Here is a 21,800-nt window from a genome sequence, read left to right on the forward strand (position 1 = left end):
CTGCTGTCCACAGACTGCGCCAGGATCGTGAAGATTTCCTTCGTGACCCTGCCCTTGCCTAAATTTCCTGGGCTGTTCCACCTCATTCAGCTTAAGGTAAGGAAAAGGATTAGGCTTGCTCCAAAGATTATTTTATTTATTTCATTTTATTTAAAATTTTATATCCTTGTGGTTTTCTTCATTTCCTTGTAAAAATTGTCAGACAGTACTGGCAAATAACACAAAATGTGGTAGAGGCTTCTATAGGGGAAAAAAAAGTTTTTATTTAGTTAGAATATATGTTTCAGATTACATTATATAAAGTAACAGTAATTTCTACTCTGTTTCCAGAAATTTGTTGACGCTCAATGTTGAAACATCAGTCTTCAACATCAGTGTCTTCGTAATTACTGTAGTCATTTTTTGAGTTGTAACAGATAAAAATAAAAAGGAAATTGTACTTTTTAAAACATTTTTATTTTGAAACATTCTCAGAATGTTTCAAAATACAAATTACAAATATAGCAAAATTACAAATATAGAACCTAAACCATTTGAGAGTAGTAAGTTGCTGACCCAGTAGGCCTATCACCCCAAATACATTAGTGTGTATTTCCTATAAACAAGGATATTGTTCTATATAACCACAGAATAGCTATCAAAATAAGGAAATTGCCATTAATACCTTATTGCCATCCAATCCTTGGACCCATTTCAGGTTTTGCCAGATGTCCCAATAATGTTCTTTATAGCAAAAGGATGCAGTTCAGAATTACATATTGCCTTTAGGTGCCCTGTGTGTTTTAGTGTCCCTTATTCTAGAATAGCTACCTCAGCTTTTTGTGGCTTTCTTGACCTTGACACTTTCAAAGATTATGGGCCAGTTATTTGGTAGGATGATGTTTCCTTATGATTAGATTCAGGTTATGCATCTTTGGCAGGGACATCACGGAAGTGATGCATGCGTCCTCACTGCATCCCATCACGTGGCACCCGACTTTCATACCATCACTGATGATGCTAACTTTGACCACTTGTTTAAGGTGGTGTTTGCCAGATTTTTCTTCTCCAGAGTGACTCTTTTACACTTCATGTATACATTTATACAGATTGAACTTCCCAATCCAAAAATCTGAAATCCAAGATGCTCTAAAATTCAAAACTTTTTGAGCACTCACCTGAGCGCAAAGGAAATGCTCATTGGAGCATTTTGGATTGCGAAATAATGCAGATATTTAAAAAAAAAAAAAAATCCAAAATCTGAAACACTTCTGGTCCCAAACATTTCAGCTAAGAGATATCCAACTTGTATGAGTATGGACTTGTATTTTCCTTTATTCAGTGGGTGCCATTCTGTTACTGTCATTATTTCTTCAGATGTGTAACTGGTCTCTGGTACGGCTAGTGGGAGCACCTTCAAGCTGGCTTCTGTGTCCCTTTGACGTGTTCCCCTTCTACTTGGGCATTGCTGTATTTTTTGACAATAGAAATTTCAGGTTTCTCTACTCCAACCCTGCTTTCTTTTAGTGGAAAATTATTTTAAAAGCTAAGATTTGAGTGCTAGGTGTACTTACATCTATAGATGTGCCCTGCGGGTATTGGCATATTTATGCTGCTGTTTACCATAGATCCCATATATTATGAGAAAAGAAATGAGTTTATTTGCCTAGTTCAGAAATATGAGGCAAAGGTACTATGATCACCCCCATCTTCTATTTGCATATTCTTTTGCCTGTGAATTGTAGTTCATCTCATGGCTTTTATTATCATTATTCACAAGACTCCCTGATATCCAACTTCTCTGGCTGTCCACTCATATGTGAGCCTGGATTTCAAGTCCATGATGTAGCTCCAGACATGTGCATTTTGTTAAGCATCCCTAATTATTTTCATCCTGGCTTGGAGCCAAACCCAGCCAACTGCTTCTTGCCTGCAGAGAACACTGAGGATTTCAAATGTGGACAAAGCGGCGTTGCCCTGTTCCTGGCTCATCACCTGGAAAGAAGGTAAGCTTCAGCAGTTGGGCCTGGCTTTTGAGTGCATTGCAAAGACTTGAATCTCGGAATGGTTTCATTTAAAGGATGCCTTAAACATCCGGTCTCGTATACACACAAGGGAGAGAGGAGACGCTACTGGAATGTGGATGATGATGCATGAATTGGAATTACACACTGTCTTGATATTTGTTAGCAAGTCTTATTTGCAGCAAGCAAGTGCCTATGTAGTGACTATAAAAAGTAGACAAAGGAATGGTCCCAATCCTGGGAAGAGTGGAATTATAAGATGAGGAAGGGAACTTTTCCAGAAAGTAAGACTTCTAAACTTTTTTCCTTTCCCCATAGTAATAATAACTAGCTTAGCACTTTTCTTTTTGAAGGGGAAAAAGCTTCTCACAGCTGGCTGCACCATGTGCAAAATTCAAAAAACAAGAACAAGCTAATCATAGAGAACCAGCAGCAGCTAAACAGCCCTCCACTGGCTTCCAAAGGGCTTATAATTGAGTGCAGATGGCCTCGGCAGGGATGGGGAGTGTGTCCCTGCTGACTCCTCACACCCCCGAGGATCGAGGGGGGCTCACGAAGGCTCTCAGCCTTGATTGTGCCCTCGTTGGGGCAAGGAGCCAGGCCGCCAAGGGAGGAGAGGGAAAGGCAGGTGGTGTCAGAGCCTGCTGTCCGCCTTCTGCCCAGCCCTCCCAAGGCCACGCAGATCTTCAGGCTGCCAGAGTTCAGATTTGATGAGTCCAGGGTCTCAAGATTACAGAAGGCCTGGGGCGAGAGAGCAGGAGTTGGAAGTTCTTTATAATCATCTGAAGAGCCTCATTGTGCAACCTGCAGGTGGCTGTGAGGTGCCAGCACCTTTGGAAGAGGAATGTCATGGAACTGCTGCTTTCAGGGCCTTCACAGCTGGCCCTCCCTCCCCCCTCCTCTCCTCTCCTTCCAGTCCCTTTCCCAGTTTCTCTCTCTTAAAGGAGTATGGTAGTGATATTCATCACCAAATTTCTACTCCAGACTTCTCATTTTGAAAAGCGTTTCTGGCTACATAGAACTCTAAATAATTGTCAGTCAGCCTACAATTATATAGTCAGTGAGTGGGGAGTAGATACATAGATAATTCAAAATTGATGTAATCTTTGAAAGGTGAAAAAGAGAGATGAGAATTCACTCTCCTTTCCCTCTGAGTCTAGTCACTTCCTCCCAAGTGAACCCCGCCATGTTCGGCTGACAGGAGAAAGTGTTTCTTTCTAAAAACTTTACATCTCTTCCTCCTATACCATGTGCTCTAACCAGAATTGCCATAAAACTCTGGTATTTCTTGACCTCTTTCTAAAGGTAAACATGCATTCCTAGCCACTCATCAAGTTTGCTTTGTTTCTATTTCCCTTCTGCGAGGACCTTCCCCTCTTCAGAGGTGGGAAGGCGTTGCCTGTGCTGGCATTGCATGTATTTAAGAGTAGTAAGTCCTGGGTCCTCCTTACACCTCTGGCCACAATGTCGTTATTCCCAGGGGAAGTAATGGCATGACAATGAACAGCGCTCCAGGCCTTTTTCAAACAATTGGGCTGGTTTTCTGAATAGTTAGAGCCCTGTGCTCAAGGAGTCATGGCTAAGATCTGATTGTCACAAGGAGTTGTTTTCACTGCACAGGGAAATCAGAACCTGCCCCTGGTGGGCAGCTCAATCCAGGTGTCCCCTCACTGCTGGGAGAAACACCCCACTTGCCTGTCTTCGTGGTGGCCCCTCACAGTCGGGTGAGGGATGGCACATTCCTTGGTGCCCCTGGCCAAGCTTTCATGGTCTTCAATCTTGGGCCCCTGCAGCTGGCCGTGGCCAGGTGGCAGCTGTAGCCTCAGCTGACCCCGAGAGGGAAGGAAGGCCGTCTGCCACTTGGCTGATCTGGAAGCTGTGCTGAATTCCTGCCCATCTGTTCTCCCAGCTGAGCCGAGGCCAAAGCTGTCTACCTTTTGCCAACACAGGGAGTGACACGGAGCACCACCACTGAGGCGGCTGCCCAGATGTCCCGCAGCCCTTGTCCTCACTGACCTCTGCAGGGAGAGATGGCCCTGGGCTCACAGCTGGTGTTTGTCCACAGATGTTCATGGGTTTCTGTCTTGTGTTCTCTCATTTTTCAAAGCCAGCGTTCAGCTGGGTGTTGGGAGCAACATCGCCACTGACATCCTGTGGCTCTGAGCAAATCCTCACGGCCACTTCTCAGTTTTCTCATCTTTGTAAAGCAGGGAATAATCCCTGCTATCCCTTTAGGGAGACTGAAAGGGGAAGAGACTGCTACTATTTGCCCTATGTCCACCTGCTTCCCTACTGCCAGATTCCTGGTTTTTCATGGGGTGACAATGTACCAAGTGAAAACACTACATTTTCCAGCCCAATCCCCACCCCCATCCCCCATTGCAGTAAGATGTGGCCAATGAGACATAAGCACTAACTATCGTGTGGGACTTCTAGGAGATCTTTTTGTTTGTATGTTTTTTTTTTTTTTTGTAGGCTCCAGAGTATCCTAGACTATAGGAGAGTTCTTTAAAACTGAGAGGAACACCCCCTTTACCTTTTGCTCTTCCTCTTTTCATGCTTGGAACACAGAAGTGTTGGCTGAACCTCCTGAGGCTAGAAGCTCTGCACGGAGGATGGTGGTGCAGGAAGAGAAGGAGCCTGGTTCTCCAAGCACATTCTGGAGCCGCTATACCAGTCCTGCACAGTATCCCTGTGCATTCCTCTTGCGTGAACACATAAACCCTAATTCACTTAAGCCACTGAAGCCAGGCCTCTGTTAGTAATTCCCAACTAATACAGAAGACAAAAATGGCATCACAGACTCTTGAAATCCAAAGGTGCTGCCTGTTCTTTCTTCTGGTCTCTGCGGGCACCAGCATTGAGACTGTACTTCAGGGTTGATGCCTGGCCATTTGGTGGCAGTGAATAGTGAACAGTCAGGAGTCTCTGTGCTGTCGCTTCTGACATCTCTGATCCACACTGGATCCAAACAATGTGGGAGGACAAGTGTGTTCTCGTAGGATTTATGGAAACAATAGTAGCAGAAAAATAATTGGCAGGCGAGCGGACTTCAACTCTCTGAAAGCTGGTAACCACCTATATTTCATCTCTTCTAGTGTATTTCAAAGCATGATCGGGATGAATGAGAACCCCCAATTTGGTAGAAATTTAGAGGTCTTTTGATCCAGTCTGCCACTTGATCCATGAATTACCTGCAGGTCAGCTCTGAGAGGTGGCCCCCAGCCACTGCTTGAATGCCTTCAAGGATGGGGTGCTCATTGTGGCTTTTCTAATCAGCTCTGATTGTTAGGGACCCTGTGACACTTCCATCCATTGGTCCTAGTTCTGTTTCTGAAGTTTCTTTCCCACTTGTTAACTCTCGACTATTTGAAGACATCAACCATGTCCTCTGAAACTTCTCATCTGCAGGCCAGTCATCCTTAGTTCCTTCAACTCTTTTTTTTTTCTGGGAAGTTATTCTTTACTTTTAGTCTTAGTTATTAAGAAGCAGCTAGTGCTCATTCAGCAAGTAAAACAGTGAAAAACAAAAATCAAAACTACATGTATTTGGTGATAACTACTATTAATGTCCTGTTAATGTTTCCTCCCAGATTCTTTTCTGCATAAATGATAACATAATAGCCAACAATTTATATATAAATATAGACTTGTAGACTTTTGCATTAAAAGGTGTTTTGTTAATCTGCTTAGCACAGTGCCTGGCACATTATAATACCAGTTAACATTTTTTGGAGCACTTATTAACTGCCAGAAACTCTTCTAAGCTCTTTACATGTATTAAATCACAAATCGCTTAACCCTAATACCCATTTGAGGTATCATTATTTTTCTCCATTCTATAGAGAAGGAATCTGACACTTAGACGTGAAGTAACTTGCTTAGTCAGCAGCACCATGGAGATTTGAACACGGGTAGTATGACCCTTAGAACCTGCATTGTTGCTCACTAGATCATTGCTTCCCTAAAAACAAAGAGAAAGCACTCAATAAATAGTAGCTATAAGTACCCGTTTTAAAAAAGAAATCTCATAAATTGTTGAACTCTTTTAAGTACTTAAAAGAAGGACTAAGGGAGATTATAAATATTTTCTTGGGGAGAGTTTTATAAACAAACATTGAGTTATTCTCTGTGCCATCCATTTGGATTATATGACTTTCTAAAAGGGGAATCTATGCATCTAAAAAGCATAGTATCTCATATCATAGTATTATTTACAGCATATTTTTCACTTCTTTGCTACCCTGTTTATCCTGGCTAACTGAGCTTTACCCAGAGAAATTAGATTCTTAATATCAGTCCAAATAAAAAGATCTTTTTTTCTTGAAGCACACGTGTACACAGAGAAGAAGCATAACAGTGGCTAAAATCATGAACATTGAAGCAGGCTGCCTAGGTTTACATCTTTGCTACTTTCTAGCTGTGTGACTTTTAGCAAATTCCTTAAACTCTCTGTGCCTCAGTTCCCATCTGTAAAATGAGGATAGTACTAATACCTACCTTTAGAGTTATAATAATTAATTTACTTAATCCATGCAGGGCACTTAGAACAGTACCTGGCACAGAGTAAATGCTCAATAAATCTTATTGCATACAGACCTTCTCTTCAACATTACAAAACTAAAAACGGAGGAAAGTCTTAGGACATTAACTGTTATTTGGGATTATTCTTATATGCCTCACACTTTTCAAGTGAAAGAAAGGAAATTTTTAGAGAGAATGCTTCAGATAAAAGCTGTGGAGATTTTACTCTGCAAATTCCGACTCTTACGGAGGAGGAAGCTCGACACTTTTATATGTTAGAAACAGCAGGTGGCGCTGTAAACAAGAGCAGTGACGAGGTCTTCACCTCCCCTCAGGTGCCTCTCAGCTTCCAGGGCTGGAGGAGACCCAGAGACCCAGCCCTTTTTTTTTTTTTTTTTAAGCAACTCCAACACATAGGAAATGAAATTCAAAAGCAGTTATAAAAAGTTGTGGTACAATTTAATTGTTTATAAGTTGAACACCTATTAAAAGTATTCCGTAAATAGTGTATTTATTTCAGGAAACAACTTTATAGAGTAATGAACATTATGCTTTAAGAAATGGAAAATCTGTAGTAGGTGCTATGGCATATTAACACTCAACATTTTTTAAAAGTTAACTTTTAACACAAACCTCAAATTATAATAATTACAAATAACCTCGTTTGGTTATTCATAGCCAAATTTATAAAGTGGTCCCTGGCTCCCCCTCACGAAGCTCTGGCTACACCTTTTCTGCAGAGAAGAATTTAGCCATAATCCCTTAGAATTCTGGTTTCTTACCTAAACCTTTTTCCAGAGGGGTCAGGGTTTTCCTAACAGAGAGGGACATTTTCTTTACTGAATACTTTCCTGGCCTCCTACCAATTCACTTCTCCTAGGCCTAGATTGTCACCTCCTTGAGACTAGCACTACCGTACCTATGTTGGGGTGGATGTCCTCCTCTTGGGAAGAGTATTTCCAAGGCCAAAACACATCAGGAAGCCGTGGGGGAAGGTAAGTGAAATAGTATTTATTGAATACCTGCTATGGTCCAGGAACTGTCCTGGGAGCTTTGTATACATCATCTTACAACACTTAAAACTAACCTATTATTTATCACTATCTACCAGGGGAAATAAATGGTCAGAGAAGTTGATAAGTCTCCCAAAGTTAAATAGCTAGCTAGTGGCTAAGGCCACATGTTTTTTTCTGTAATCCCTATGTGATTAACTCCAGTGGGGAGGGAGGTCAGGACAAGCCACTCAGATGGAGCTGAGTCTGCAGAGGGATTTCTCCCTTTCAGTCTGGGTCCAAGTCTTGCCAGTTTTATCAACACACTGCCTCAACCACGAGCTCATCTCTCTAACTTCCTTCCCACAGCTTTACTTAGTTCAGGCCTGCCTTAGCCTCTTCCTGCCATAATCCAGACTTTACAAATGGGTGCCCTGGGCTTGGAATCCCAGCTTTCCCTTTTACTGGGTGTGGGGTCTTTGGCAAGTTGCTTACCTCACTTTTCTTATTCATAAGATGGAGGTGATGATATCTTTCTTGCGTGATATTGTAAGGATGAAATGAAAACACTTACATAATTTTTGAGTTCATAAGAGTTCCCTTCTTCCCTTTCCCTTGGACTACTCGTTGATTCTTTCATTTTACATATATGTACTGAGCAGCCACAATGTGCCAGGAGTTATTTTAGGCATTTAGGACACAGCAGAGAACGAGACAGGCTTGTTTCCTGCACTCATAGAGTGCATAGGATAGAAAAGAAACAATTAGAAGCTGGATAAAAGTACAGTTTCAGATGGTGCTAAACACTGGGAGAGAATAAAGCAAGGTCCAATAATAGAGATCTTGGACCATCCTGTTTCCTTTGCCAGAATGCCCAGTCTCCACTTCTCCCCTGTTGAACTCTTACTCCTCTTTCCAGGCTCCCTTCAAATGGTAATCTCTGTGAAATCATCACAGTTCACCATCCACTTTAATCACGCCCTCCTCTAGACTTTCCCCCTGGTTGTCTAAATCTCCCTGTGAGGCTGAGGACATTCACTCTTATCTCACTCATTGTTGCATTGTCCACACCATTGTCTACCTGCGAGAAAAGCTCCTCAAACATACTGAAGAGGAAAACAGGCGCTATGACCCTATACAACTAGTGTCAGTTTACAAGCAGCAAATCCTTGGTGTGGGCATGGAGAGGAGACACAAAGGGAACAGTCGTCCTGGCACCTCTAGACAGGGACAAAGGATCGAACTTCCAAACAAAATCAAACATTCATGCAGGGTGTGTGTGTGTATCTGTGTCTGAGAGGCAGGGATGAAGGCTTGATAGGAGGGAAAGGCCTAAATTTTCTAGTAGGAGGGATACTGGTTCTCTTTTTTCCAAATAGCCCAGGAAGGCTTCCTGAAGGAGACTGGATTTCTGGGAGTCACCTGAATGAAACTGTTTTGCAAATGAAGGACATGCAGTGGCTGAGTGAGCCCTGGGCCACCTGCGTCACCCCTGGCTCCAGCGCCTCAGCAGCAGATCTGTCCTCCTTAGTGAGATACTCAGAGTGAGCCCAGCTCCTCCCTGGGGTCCTAATCATTCCCCAGAAAGTGGCCACACGTGGAATTGGAGTTTTTGATCTGTTTCCCTTTCTACTTCCAGCCACAACTCGGAGGGGAGGTGTCGACGGGAGGGGAATGGCTGTGTAACACCTGTCAGGGAGCTCTTCCCAGCCGCTGTGGGTGGGCAGGGAGATTTCCCAGTTTTGTTCTGTCTGCTATGAAACCTGAGGCGAAGACTAAATCTGGCTGCATTGATTTAACTCCCCTGTTCGGAAAAAAGCTGCTTGAGGCTCTTGGGCACAAAAAGGAATCTAACCCAGCAGCCATCGTTTGTAGGGTTGCCTTTGTGCCCCACAGGAACCTGAACTCGGAGGAAATGACAGCTGATTCTTGCCCCTTCAGTGACAGAATTCCAGCTGTACTCTGATAGAAATCTGTCTCAGAGAGTGTGATGGCTTCCTTCTACTCCATAAAGCAAAGCAGGGTGACTTACTGAGGTACTAATTTATGCTGTTTTTATAGCTGTAGATGTTCCTGCAGCATCTCTTTCCTCTCAGGACCTGAACTTTCTGTTATAAATACACATCGCCTCTTTTTAAAGAAAAAAACAAACAGCTTTGTTGAGATAGCATTCACATGCCATACAATTCACCCATTTAAAGTGTACAACCAATGGTTTTTAGAATATTCACGGATACATACAAACGTCACCACTGTCAATTTTAGAACATTTTCACCTCCTCAAAAAGAAACCCCATATCCTTCAGTTATTACCCTCCTATTCCCCACACCCCATCCCTCAGTCCTAAGCAGCCGGCCTCATTTTACATTCCCATCAGCAGTGTATGAGGCTTGTGATTTCTTCACATTCTCACCGTCTCTTATTATTACCAGAACTTTTTATTCTGGCCATCCCAGTGGGGTTGAAATGGTATCTCATTGTGATTTTGATTTACATTTCCCTGATAAATCATGATGTTGAGCATCTTTTAGTGTGCTTATTGGCAATATATATCTCCTCTTATGCTCACAACTAATTCATGAGGTAGGTGGGTGATTATCTCCATTTTACAGATGGGAACAATGAGGCATGGAGAGGTGAGGTGACTTACCTAAGGCACACAGCTTGTGAGGATCAGACTAGAATGTGAAATCCAGCAGTTGGCCTTCATGCTCCTGACTATTGGACCACACTGCCTCGACATAAAAGAATAAGAGGATCTGGGGGACGGCAGAGCAAGAAAGCAGGGTGGCCAAAGGACTTTTAAGAAGAGGAATATCCACTACTCAGTTTTAAATAGTTTATGTTGCTGCATATAAATCTTTTTCTTCTCCATGTGCAAACGGTTATTTTGTGGAAAGCAAGGAAAGAGGGCCAAGTTCTTTCATGTTTGGGTTAAAGCCAGAGTGAAAATAAAGGAACAGCCACAAGATGTAGGGCAGAGAACAAGAACTCAGCTGTGGCAGAAAGCTGGAGCCAGAGCTGATAAGATCATATAGATCCCTGAATAATTCACAGAATTATGGGAGAGGGCTCTAGCTTCTCCACAGTCCAGACAGTTCAAACAAACCTTATCTGGATCTGAAGGGCCTGGGAGACCTTCAGCTGGGTTTCATTTAAAAAGTAGTTTAACAGAAGTCTGGCTGCCCACTCCCCGCTCTACCCCCAGTTCTTAGCCTTTTATCCAAACGAACATGTGGGCACCAAAGCCTGTTCTTTCCTCTTTCCCTCTTTGTATCAACACTGAACACACTCGCCTTTGTTTCTGACCTTGAAGAGACAGTAGAATTAACATCATTCTCCAAAATATTCCTCAAAGATGGGCCTATAAGGATTCAGAAAGGTTAGAGGACCCCAGCTTAGAAGCTTTTTCCCCTCAAACTCATCCCAAGAATCTTCTCCCCTTTACTCCAAGTGCACCTGCCCCCCACCCTCAACACACACACACACACACCCACCCACCCACCCCTTTCCCGATCACTGCCAGACTGCCTGCGGATTCTCTCTGATGTGAGAAGCCAAGGTAACAAGGAGGGAATGTGTCTGTGAATCTGGTCTATTTTCTGAATTTCCATTCTGCATCCCCAGCATCTGTCTGCTGATTTATCAAGAGGACCAGAGATGGTTTAGGAATGATGGACAGTCCTCTGAGGATGCAATGCCAGAAGCATGATGAGCAGAAATGCTGAACAAGATGCTGGCTGAAGGGGAAATCAATCTCCCAGGCCGATTAGTTTGGGAGGGAGCCAACAGAGGCTGAAACTTGTTACAGCTACAGTCATCTTTCTTGCTACTTTTTTTTTCTAGATCCTTGAATAAAATCAGATTAACCTTAGAGCTCAAGGCAGCTACCTGGTCTGCACATACCATAGCAATGTCTCAAAACAGATGACTATTATGAAATGCACGTGATGCATCTCTCCACTTGGTCTGTAAGATACTTAAGGACGGAACTATGACCTTTTCTTCTGTAATTTATGGAGTAACCAGCACAATGCTGGGCCGAAAAGGTCACCAAGCAACTTGCTAAAGTGAATTGGCTTAAAGTAGACATGAAAGGAACTTTCCTTTTTTTAAAAAAAAAAACAAACCAGACTTTGTCTAATGTGCCAGCTGAGAAATGAAAGCCAGATGAGTCCGATTCACTACGATGCATGGAGAATAAGCTGGATAATTATAAACAGGGAAGCCCACAGAGAATTTTGGAGAAGGGGGTTTCTGTACAATGTTAAAAGCATGATTCTCATACAGATATATTGTCAAAGATTTATCTGACTCATTAGTGAGGGAACCAGCAGATGACAAAGCCAAATCAAAGGAGAATACAAGAGACTGCTGTCGATGAACATGAGGTTGGAGAAGTAGGTTTGCAAAGCGAGACAAAACTGGTTAACGTCCTACATGACAATAAGATCAGACTCAGGAGTTTGTTTTCTATTTGACAGAATTCGTTTGCATTTCTACTGAACAAAAGTCATTTGCAACTTGGCAATCTCCTCAAGTTAACATCTAACTTTACAGAGTGTGGACCCTAATCATTAATAATTAGTAAACCTAACTCAGTTACCTCCCCTAAGGTATCAGATAATCCCTCAGGTGGGCTGGTTTAGGTGATGATATGGCATGACATCAAATGTTACATGCAATATTTTTGTCTTATTTCCAAGTTTTGGATAATTTTTCTTAACATAGAGATTCACTCTTGGTAAGATACCCCATGCCTATAAATAAAGTCATAATACATGATCACATGCAAGCCCAGAAAATGATTTTCAGAAATGATCTAATCCAAACTGCAAATCCTGCCTATTTTTCTTCCCCTAACTCTTTGCCATTTTGACATCTCTCCCTCCGTGTTCTTTAGGTGGAAGGTGGAAATAACCATCTGCATGCGGAGAGTAGACTTACCTCTCCCTGTCTGACTTATTTTAAATCGTAGATTTATAAGCTGGTATTTTCTATTAGGGACGGGATTCACAGTTGATAAACACGTGTTTGTTTCCTTTTGCTTTCCCCCTCATGGGTCAGAAGCCATTTCTCTGGATCACATTCAAGTTTAGGTTGGCTGTGCCAATACCATCAACTCACGGACTGTATTTATAGGCAAGTGGTATCTGACAGTGAGGGAATTGCTTGTTGAATGACTTGGAGTATATCCCTGCCCTGTTGAACCAGGATTAATAAACTCAGCATTGGAACGTTGGAGGCTTTTACTGTCTACCTCAGGGGATATGGCTTGGGAAGAGCCCAGATTTGCCTCTGTGACACTCTAAAACTGGCAGAGGCAGAAGAGAGGATTAACACTTGTAACTCTTACTGTCACCTGCTATACCAGCCCAGAATCAAAAAAGAGCATTTTTCTGGTTCAGTCCCATTTACTATTTGAACCCTCCAGCCTCTTCATTTTCTTCCCTGCTGGTTCTAGGGCACCCTAAAGAGCATTTCACATGGGAACATATTAATAGAACAGACCCCTGGGTTGTCACTAGCATTCATCATTTATCTCCAGTTCTGCCCAGGATTGCTGTGCTGAGTTCTATCACAGAGATCACATATGGCTGTGAAGCCACCTGGGAACGACCACAGACACCACCACTCATTGGTGCCAAAGCCACTGGCACCAGGGCCACAAATGCGCTGTGCTGTCTGATGCCCTCCATGTCCCTGCCAGGCTCTAAGGAACAACTCATTCCCTTCTTTGCTCGTTGTAGCACTTTCTTCCTGGACTCAGGCAGGTGTCTTTAGTGCCATCTGAGTTCCTCTGCTCCTCTCACACGGACCCAGATTTGTGCAATCTGCTTTTTGCTCCTTAAGATGAACTTTCTCCTGGGCGACTCACAGGAAAGGCCTCTTAGCATGTGCATGCCGTGATTCTCCAGACATGCCCAGGGATATCTGAATCCGAGGTGAGCAGACTTGAGGTTGAGGCTGAGACCCTGTCACTCTTCAAAGTGGACATAGATGGGAAAATAGGACACTACCCATCCGCTCAGAGAGGAAGTTCACAAATATTTCCTTAGCAAAGCAAAGAAACACAGGGGACAGTTTCCTGGCTCCTTCTGAATCACATCTTCAAAGTGAGCATTTGCTATTCAGGGGAAGAAACAGAGGAATATTCAAAAAGAGAAACTGGACAATGAGGCCTAGAATGTAGTCTCAGCTGTGCTGTTAATGAGTCTGGACAAGTCATCTCCTCTCCCTGGCCTCAATTCCCTTATCTGTCAAGTGGGAGTGGTCCTCTAGGTCAGGGGTCAGCAAAGTTTTCCAGTAAAGGGCCAGATGGTAAATACTTAGGCTCTATGTGTCACACAGTCTCTGTCACAACGACTCAGTTCTGCAGTTGTAGCACAAAAGCAGCCATAGATGATGTATGGCTGTATTCCAATAAAACTTTATTTACAAAAATAGGCAGTGGAGTGGATTTGACCTACAGGCCGGGGTTTGCCAACCCCAGGTCTAAATAAGCTTCAAAGTCTCTTTAAATTACAATAATTCCTTTAGGTTAGAAGTAAATTTCATTGACACCCCACATACAATTCATTTAAATGTAAGGTTTCAAACATAATAACACCAACAGTTTAGTTGTTGTTTTAGATAACGTGTTTTCTTCTCTAGTGATAAACAGAATATCAGTAGCATTTTTTTTAGTGGCTAGAATGTGCCCGGTGATGCTCTTCTTGCTCCTGAGGAATGTAATGGGATATATGACTAAACCTAGACCCCAGACTGTTCACAATATAATGAGACATACACATAAATACATAATTACAAAACATTACAGCAATTGCTATAATCATGCTATAGCCCATTATGAAGACTTAAATCAAGTTCCATTACATCCAAATCTCAGATGCTAGAGGGGACCAGGTTCAAGGACACTGCAATGGAATGTGGGTAGGATATGCAGAGACTCGAGTGGGCCATCTGAGGTGCATTCATTCCTGTGAGAAGTGACGGTCATGACTTTTCAGGGAGGTCTTGACTCAGACTAGGACTTGTCTGCAGAGCAATGCCGTGACGGATTATACTTGAGGCCTGAGGTGTGGCCGTCTGCAGTAAAAGACCTTTGTTCAGTTGCAACGAAGTAGGGCGTATAGCTTATGGCACAGAACTTAAGAAGAGAACTTCTTGATCTGGAAGGCGGTACGTGACATTCCATTTGAATGATGAACATCTGAGAGATCTGTGCTTTCACTCTGACAAGGCACGAATCTCAGCTGCACAAGCTTTGCATATCTTGGTTGGGTTTCTACCCTCCACCCCCACCCCCAGGGTGATGAGGTGCTGGTAGAGGAGATGCTTGGACCACAAGCAAATTACTGTGCCAAGATTTTGTCTTTGACGTATTTATTTCTGAAATGTCATCATGACTTGATATATCCTTTCCATAAAACCTGTGATAAACTTAAAAGGTCCTTTGACAGTGTTGGTTGCTAGATGGATCAAAAGGCTTATCTTTGTCGAATCTTGAGTAGCCACTGGGATATCATTGGAAGAGCAACAACACAGGTAATTCAAAACACCCTCAACCCATTCCTAGTTGACCTTGGGATGTAGTACCTTTTTGCAGGAATTTATTTATATGTTTCACATTGTATAGACTCACAGAAAGTTAGAATTTTACCTGAGCCTTCATTGCACAGATAATAAAAGGGAAGTTTAGAGAAGGGAAATTTCATTCTTGCCTAAGGCCACATAGTTAATTAGTTAATGGAAGAACCAAAATTAGAACCTAGGTCTTCTGATGCCAAATTTCAAGCTCCGTGCGCCACTGTAAGATCTACATTTTACACTGGTCCCCAGTGTGTGTGAAATATCACACTTATGAGCATAAAACTGATGTTTTCTATTCTGCTCTTTTTTCTTTTACTTGATTATTTCCATTTAAAAAATGCTGGTCATGGCCCACTAAATTGACTTCACAACCCACTGCAAGGTCTCAGCTGGCATTTGTACACACTGTTTCAGGTCACAGAATTACTCATACACCGTCCTGACCACATACCAAATGAAAAAGGATACTTTCTTACAACAGTGTGAAAAAATATTTCCCTTTGAGACATTATGTGTCTACTGCCACTTTTCATAAGTGAGTAGAAAGAATTTATGATTATTTGGTTTTCTTAGGAAAAAATTAAATATGCGTAAAAGGAGCCACAAATTTGTCAGGTATTTTCAAACCATGTTCAAAACTCACCTTCTCCGTGAATCCTTTCCAGACTAAACTCATTGAGCTCTGATCCTCTCAACACTAATGTACATTTTTGCAAAACATTTAGTTGTGCATCCTAAACTTCATCTTTATCCCCTTCTAAAAAAATTGTACACACATTTAAAAAATAATCCTACTGGCATCTGGGGGACTCTTACCTGCTTATTCCTAAATCTGGGAGGGTGGGGAGGGGGCTCCCGGGACAGTGCAGAGTGACAGAGCATCCGTATGTGTCAAAATACCATCTATGTGAGTGCTGAAAATGAGATGGGAATGCAACAAAAATGTCTAAATCAAGTGATCCAAGATGGAAATTGGGCTTTAAAAAACAGATTTCTAATGCAATTTTAGAAACTTTTCAGAGCACAAACCCAACTGGATTCATCCTCCCACTAGTCCTCCTCCCAAACATCCTTCAGAGTTGCACACTTCCAGCAAGGATCCCTTTGAAATTCATTGTGTCTCTTAGCTACCAGGGCTGCAGGGGACCATGGCTGGGGACAAGGAGCAGAAGGAGGATGCAGAAGGAGCGAAAAGCTTTAAAACTCCTTGTAGAGAGACTCACTGCATACGTGGGAAAATCACAGCCTGAAACAGTGGACTCTCTGGAGACCTTACAAAAACGGCCTTCAGGGCTGATCATCTCCTTTCCCAGCTTGAATTGTTTTTTTCCCCAAAATGGTTTCACTTTCTTCCTTCTCCAAGAGGGGGCGGCAGAAAGGAAGGAGCGGGAAGGATAGGCCAAATGCTCGTCTCAATGGCTGCCTCAGCCATGCTCTGACAACTGAGCTGATGGGAAAATTGCTCCTAATTAAATCACTTCATAAAAAAGGGACCATTTTCCATCTGAATGCACTCTGCAGTTCTCTCGGTGGGTAATTTGTTGTTTTAATAAGCTGGAGAGGTTGAATTCCAAGGTTGCAGCTGCTGACAGTCCACAGAAACAGGGACCGCATTTTGGCAATGCCCTTGCCCTGCCGAGGGCACCAGGGAAGCTGACAAATGGCAGTGGCTTATAATGACTCTCTTCACTGGAGACCTGGGGGCTGAGATTGATGTGTCCCAGTCTGTGGGTTTAGGATAATTCTATGCCAACAAGATTAAAAAACAACAACAGAAAAAGCCCCTGTGCCTTTTGTTCACTGAAAATTAAACAGGGAGGACTTTCCTTTTGTAGATCCTGCTGTGATGGAGAAAGTGAGAGCACTTCTTCAGCTGTCTTCGAACAGAAGCGTGGAAAATTCCCATCTTTGCTCAACTCTGGTTTTAGGGCAGCTGGAGAGGGAACGCTGCACAGGCTGAGGCTGTGGACTCTATTCCCCGAGGTATATTTTGGCAAAAGTGATGCCATCCCTTTTAGTTCTTGGGCTGATCTTGCTCAAAGAGTCTGTTGCTCAGAGACCCTGAGCCCATTTCTCTTTAGATTCAGGAACATCTGGTCTCTTGGGTTCCCGGTAGCCAGAGTCTTCTCTGCAGCTGAAAAAGATTTCCTCCCATATTTCCTGAGACCCTAAAGGAAATCGGTGGTCCTGGCTCTTGCCTTCTGACCTCCGCTTCTCTCTCAAGTTTCCATTTTAGCTTATCTTCAGTGGAATATTCCACTGCAGCCTTTTATGGATGAATGTGGACTCCTTAATTGCATTGAATCTGCAGAGATCCATTTTTATGAGCTAACAGGGTTAGTCCCTGAGTTCCTGTGACTGTTAGATGATCACGGACCCATTGCGATGGGTACAGGGGCCCCTTGGGGAGGCTAATTGACAGTGGCCAGTTATCTGTCATGAGTCATTGCTATCGTGCTAGAAAACAGAAATTTATGGCTTTGATCAATATCTTTCCTTAGGGCTCAGCATCTCTTGGCTCCATTCTCTTGTTGGCACTCTGAGACAGCAGCAGTTGTTTTTTTTTTTTTGTTTGTTTCTTTAATGTTGGAAATAAATACCTCCTTGCTACAGTTTCTCAGGGGTCCTCCACTGCAAAAGAAACCAGAAACAGTACCACAATTTGGGCTGTGTTTAGTTCTCTTTCTCTCTCCTTTGGATTTCCTTACTCTCTCCTTCTCTCCTTCCTTTCCTCTCCTTTTCCCTCACTTCCCTTCCTGTCCCCTCTCCTTCCCGCTTCCTATCCTATCTGTACCTCAACATTCTTCTCAATTCAATAAATATTAATCAGGCACTCAAGTGATTGGGCCAGGTAACTAAGCATCCCAAAAATGAGATGGTCTCTGCCCTCAAAGAACCCACAGCTTACAACCTAGTAGAAACCTTTTCTCTATTGCCATCTTTTTTCAAATTTATATTGAAGCCTGAAAATCTATATATTATTTAGGGTTAGTAAAAACTCACTTACAAAAAGTTGAAAATCAGCCTGAGCAAGCGTGAGACACCGTCTCTACTGAAAATAGAAAAATTAGCTGGGCACACACCTGTAAGTCCCAGGTACTCAGGAGGGTGAGGCAAAAGGATCGTTTGAGCCCGGGGGTTTGAGGTTGCAGTGAACTATGATGACGCCACTGCACTCTAGCCTGGGCGACAAAGCAAGACTCTGTCTCAAAAAAAAAAAAAAATTAAAAACTTTTTGAGGATTCTGGCTTAGTCACTCACACATTAGTATGAATTAATTTAATAAGATTGATTTCTCTTTCATACCTAGTTAAGCAACTGCCCTGTAAGAATAAAGCTTCTGATTTGAGGAGGAGAAATAGGGAGTTTGGGATCATGAAACAATTTTTGGAGGTTGGCAGCTTCAGGGAAGCAATTAGAAAAGCATAAGAACACTGTTCATCAAGATAGAGATTCTTCTTATCCAAGGCTTGTCAAACACTTCTGTAACCTACAGTTTTAATTGAACCAAGACTGAGTCAGAGACTTTGGAGAGATTATGATGTTTATTCCTCCAGCTAGAAAATCCTTGACCCTACTCTCAGCAGCAATAGGCGGAACTTTTTTCTGAGTGTCTTTTCCACTAGGCTATAAGTTCCATGAGGTCAGGACATTATCTGTCTTCTTCATAACTGTGTCCTCACTGCCTAGAACTATGTCTGGTCCACGTGTAGTAGATACTCAAGAGTACTTGCTGAATGGATGAATGAATGAATGAAGTGACAGGTGGATACAAACTGCTATAGGAGCACAAAGCGGGGGGAAATTATATCAGGTTGAAGGGTTTGCTTTAGAAAGAGCTTCATGGGGAAGGGTTTTCAATGAAGAGCTCATGGACCATTTGCCTAGACCTCAAAGACAACAGAGGAAGACAATTGCTGAGAACCAACAGGAACCCTATGCAGTTGGAGCAATAACACTTCAAAAGAATGAATTCTCTTAACAAGGAGCTCTTTCTTGAGGACAATGGAAATTACAGTCAGATTGTGTGGATGTTGGGTTGGTGGGAAGATTTTACTACCCTTCTGAGCAATCTGGGAATTGTCAGGAAAATGGAGGTGGCTTCAGGCCAAGAAGGGATTGCCAAGGGAGCTGCCTGGTGGTCCAGCAGGGTCACTTCATGCTCCGTAGGGCAAAGCCACTCATTGAAGGCTCCATGGGCCACTGGGCTTCTCAAAGAGGGCCAGGCGTGCTCTCTTTCTCAAGGGTTTTCACTCCTTGAATCCAGGAACCCTCTCCAAATTTGTTCTACAGGGCATGCCTATCCAGAGTAAGTGACAGGTGACTGTGCAGGCTCTTTCCAGGGAAGTCTTCTCAACCCAGGCTGGCACAGGCGTGGGGATGATTCTGCCTCAAGGCAGGGAGGAGACCAAATGTCCTTCAGTGAGCTCGTTCAGCTCAGCCCTAGAATCTGTGATTACCATGTTTGACTGGCTGATAATCCAACCTACTTTTCAGTGCCCCGAATGATTGCAGGTGTGGTTAACTCAATAGTCTTTCATCCTCTTTTGCACATCACCTCCGTCCCCAAACTAAACCTAGAGATTACCCCTTTCTGATGTCCTTTCTTCCATTTTGCCTCAGAAATAATAAGGTGTCATGAGTCTGCCATACATCACCCTAGAAGCGGCAAGTGGTGACTTCTGATTAGTGGGACACCCCATATCAGCGGGAGGGAGTGCAGCAACACTGGCTGCTCCGCCTGGCAGCCCTGTCATGCCTCAGAGAGTGGCGCTCTGTCTGTGTCAACAAGAATCCGTCTGGGCATTACTCATGTAACTGGACATAGTGAATTCAGCTGTTTGCTAGTGCAGCAAATGGGTTTTTGCCAGTTATATTAAGATCAAGCTGAGTAATAGGATGTGTCCATCCCAGAGTAATGTCCATTTATTAGCTTTTGCAGGAACACACACATTAAGAAAATCACATTTTGTGTGGCTCTGTAGCTGATGGAGCTGCTTGTTAAAAATTTCCACTCAAGCAACTTCGAGCTAAGGATTTGTATTCCAAAGAGCTGGACCTAGTTCACCAAAAGTATTTACTTGAGAAGTAGAAAAATCCCAGAAGCTTAATGAGCTCAAATGACTCTGCCTTATATAAAATCTCTACGGGCAAGTTAACCTTAGTGGAGGAGAAAAGCTGTAGGTCTACAGAGAGGGCAACCCAGGGGAAATGGCTGACAAATGCTGTCTTTCAACATAATGTCGATTGGCTTTTTTTAAATGGCAACATGAGAATGACTTTAATTGCCTATGAGGTTACACTGGGAGCAAGAGCAGACTTCTAAGTCATCAGCAGGAGCAGCTGCCTACTTGATTTCAGGGACTGGAGGCAGGTTCCTTTCGTCCTGCTCTAAAAATCTCTCATCAGCTCAACTATGACTAAACTCCCACCGTTTCACATTCATTCCGTGCCGGGAGATTTGCCTCTGCCCCATGAGAGAGATCCCTAGGCAGTGCCATACATGAAGCCTCTTGGAATTGCACAGTGCCAGCCCCCACAACGGTACACGGTGGCCCTGTTAAGCATTACCTGCATGAGTGATTCGAAACCCTTTCTTGTGAATGAGTTCTGATGGGAGGGAAGGTGGAAATGGGAACGCTCTGGAACCTGGTGGAGGGGAAAGAGAATATAGACAAGGTAGAGAAGGGTGGGCAGTAGTTCCAGAAAGGTAAGAAAAAGTGGATTTGGTATCTGTAGTTCCAGCTATTTGGGAGGCTGAGGCAGGAGGATCATTTGAGGCCTGGAGTTCAAGGCCAGCCTGGGCAACATAGTGAGACCCCATCTCAGAAAAAAAAATGAGAATAACAACAATACCTATCTGATAAGGTTGTGAGAAGTAAAGGAAATAATGCAGTGCCCGGCAGAGAGTAAGTGCTTAATAAATGTTAGCTACTGATGTTATTAGGAGCAGTATTTATAGAATCCCATCTTCCCTATCAAATCATCGGAAGAATTTTACCCCCATAACTGTCTGAGAGAGGACGGTGTGGGTCAGCCATCGTGCTTGCGTTTTGATTGGTGGCAGAAGCTGACTGACAGGTGCAGCGGGCTAATGAAGACATAAACCTCATGCCTCCACCCTCCCCTGCTTTAGATTATGTAAAGGAAATTCACCTGGTAGATATGGGGTTGGGTACAAGTACTTCCTGCCTCTACTTAGGCTTAAGGCCACTGGAGTCTCCCACAATTCAGCTGGAACTTAGGGCACTCCAGATCACTTTGTGATCCTCCCTCTCTAGGCTACAGTTAATAAAGCACTTCTACCACCATGATTTCATGCGATTCCCATAGTGAGCCCCTGAGGTGTCAGACCTCTCCACCCCCAGACAGACTGTCACATGGCTCGGAAAATGCTTTAGTTGCTGCCATTTGGATGAACACTCAGAAAACACCTCTTAAAAATCTAAACTGTTTGCTCTGGTGGCTTTGTGTAGACGCAACCAGAGGCAGAGAAGTTTAACTCAATCACCAGGCAGGAAAATATCTGGGAATCTGGCCTGCTTTTAGAAAAAGAGCCATCTTTTTCAGCTGAATAGGAAGCAGCTTTAAAAAGGAAAAAATAGAAGGAGGGAAACTAAAGAGATATCTCTTTCCTATGGTGGGGATGATATGGAATGCGCACCCAGTGCTTTGCTGTGGCTATAG

The sequence above is a fragment of the Lemur catta genome, chromosome 23 (genome assembly GCF_020740605.2).
Source record: "Lemur catta isolate mLemCat1 chromosome 23, mLemCat1.pri, whole genome shotgun sequence".
Classification (NCBI taxonomy): Eukaryota; Metazoa; Chordata; class Mammalia; order Primates; family Lemuridae; genus Lemur; species Lemur catta.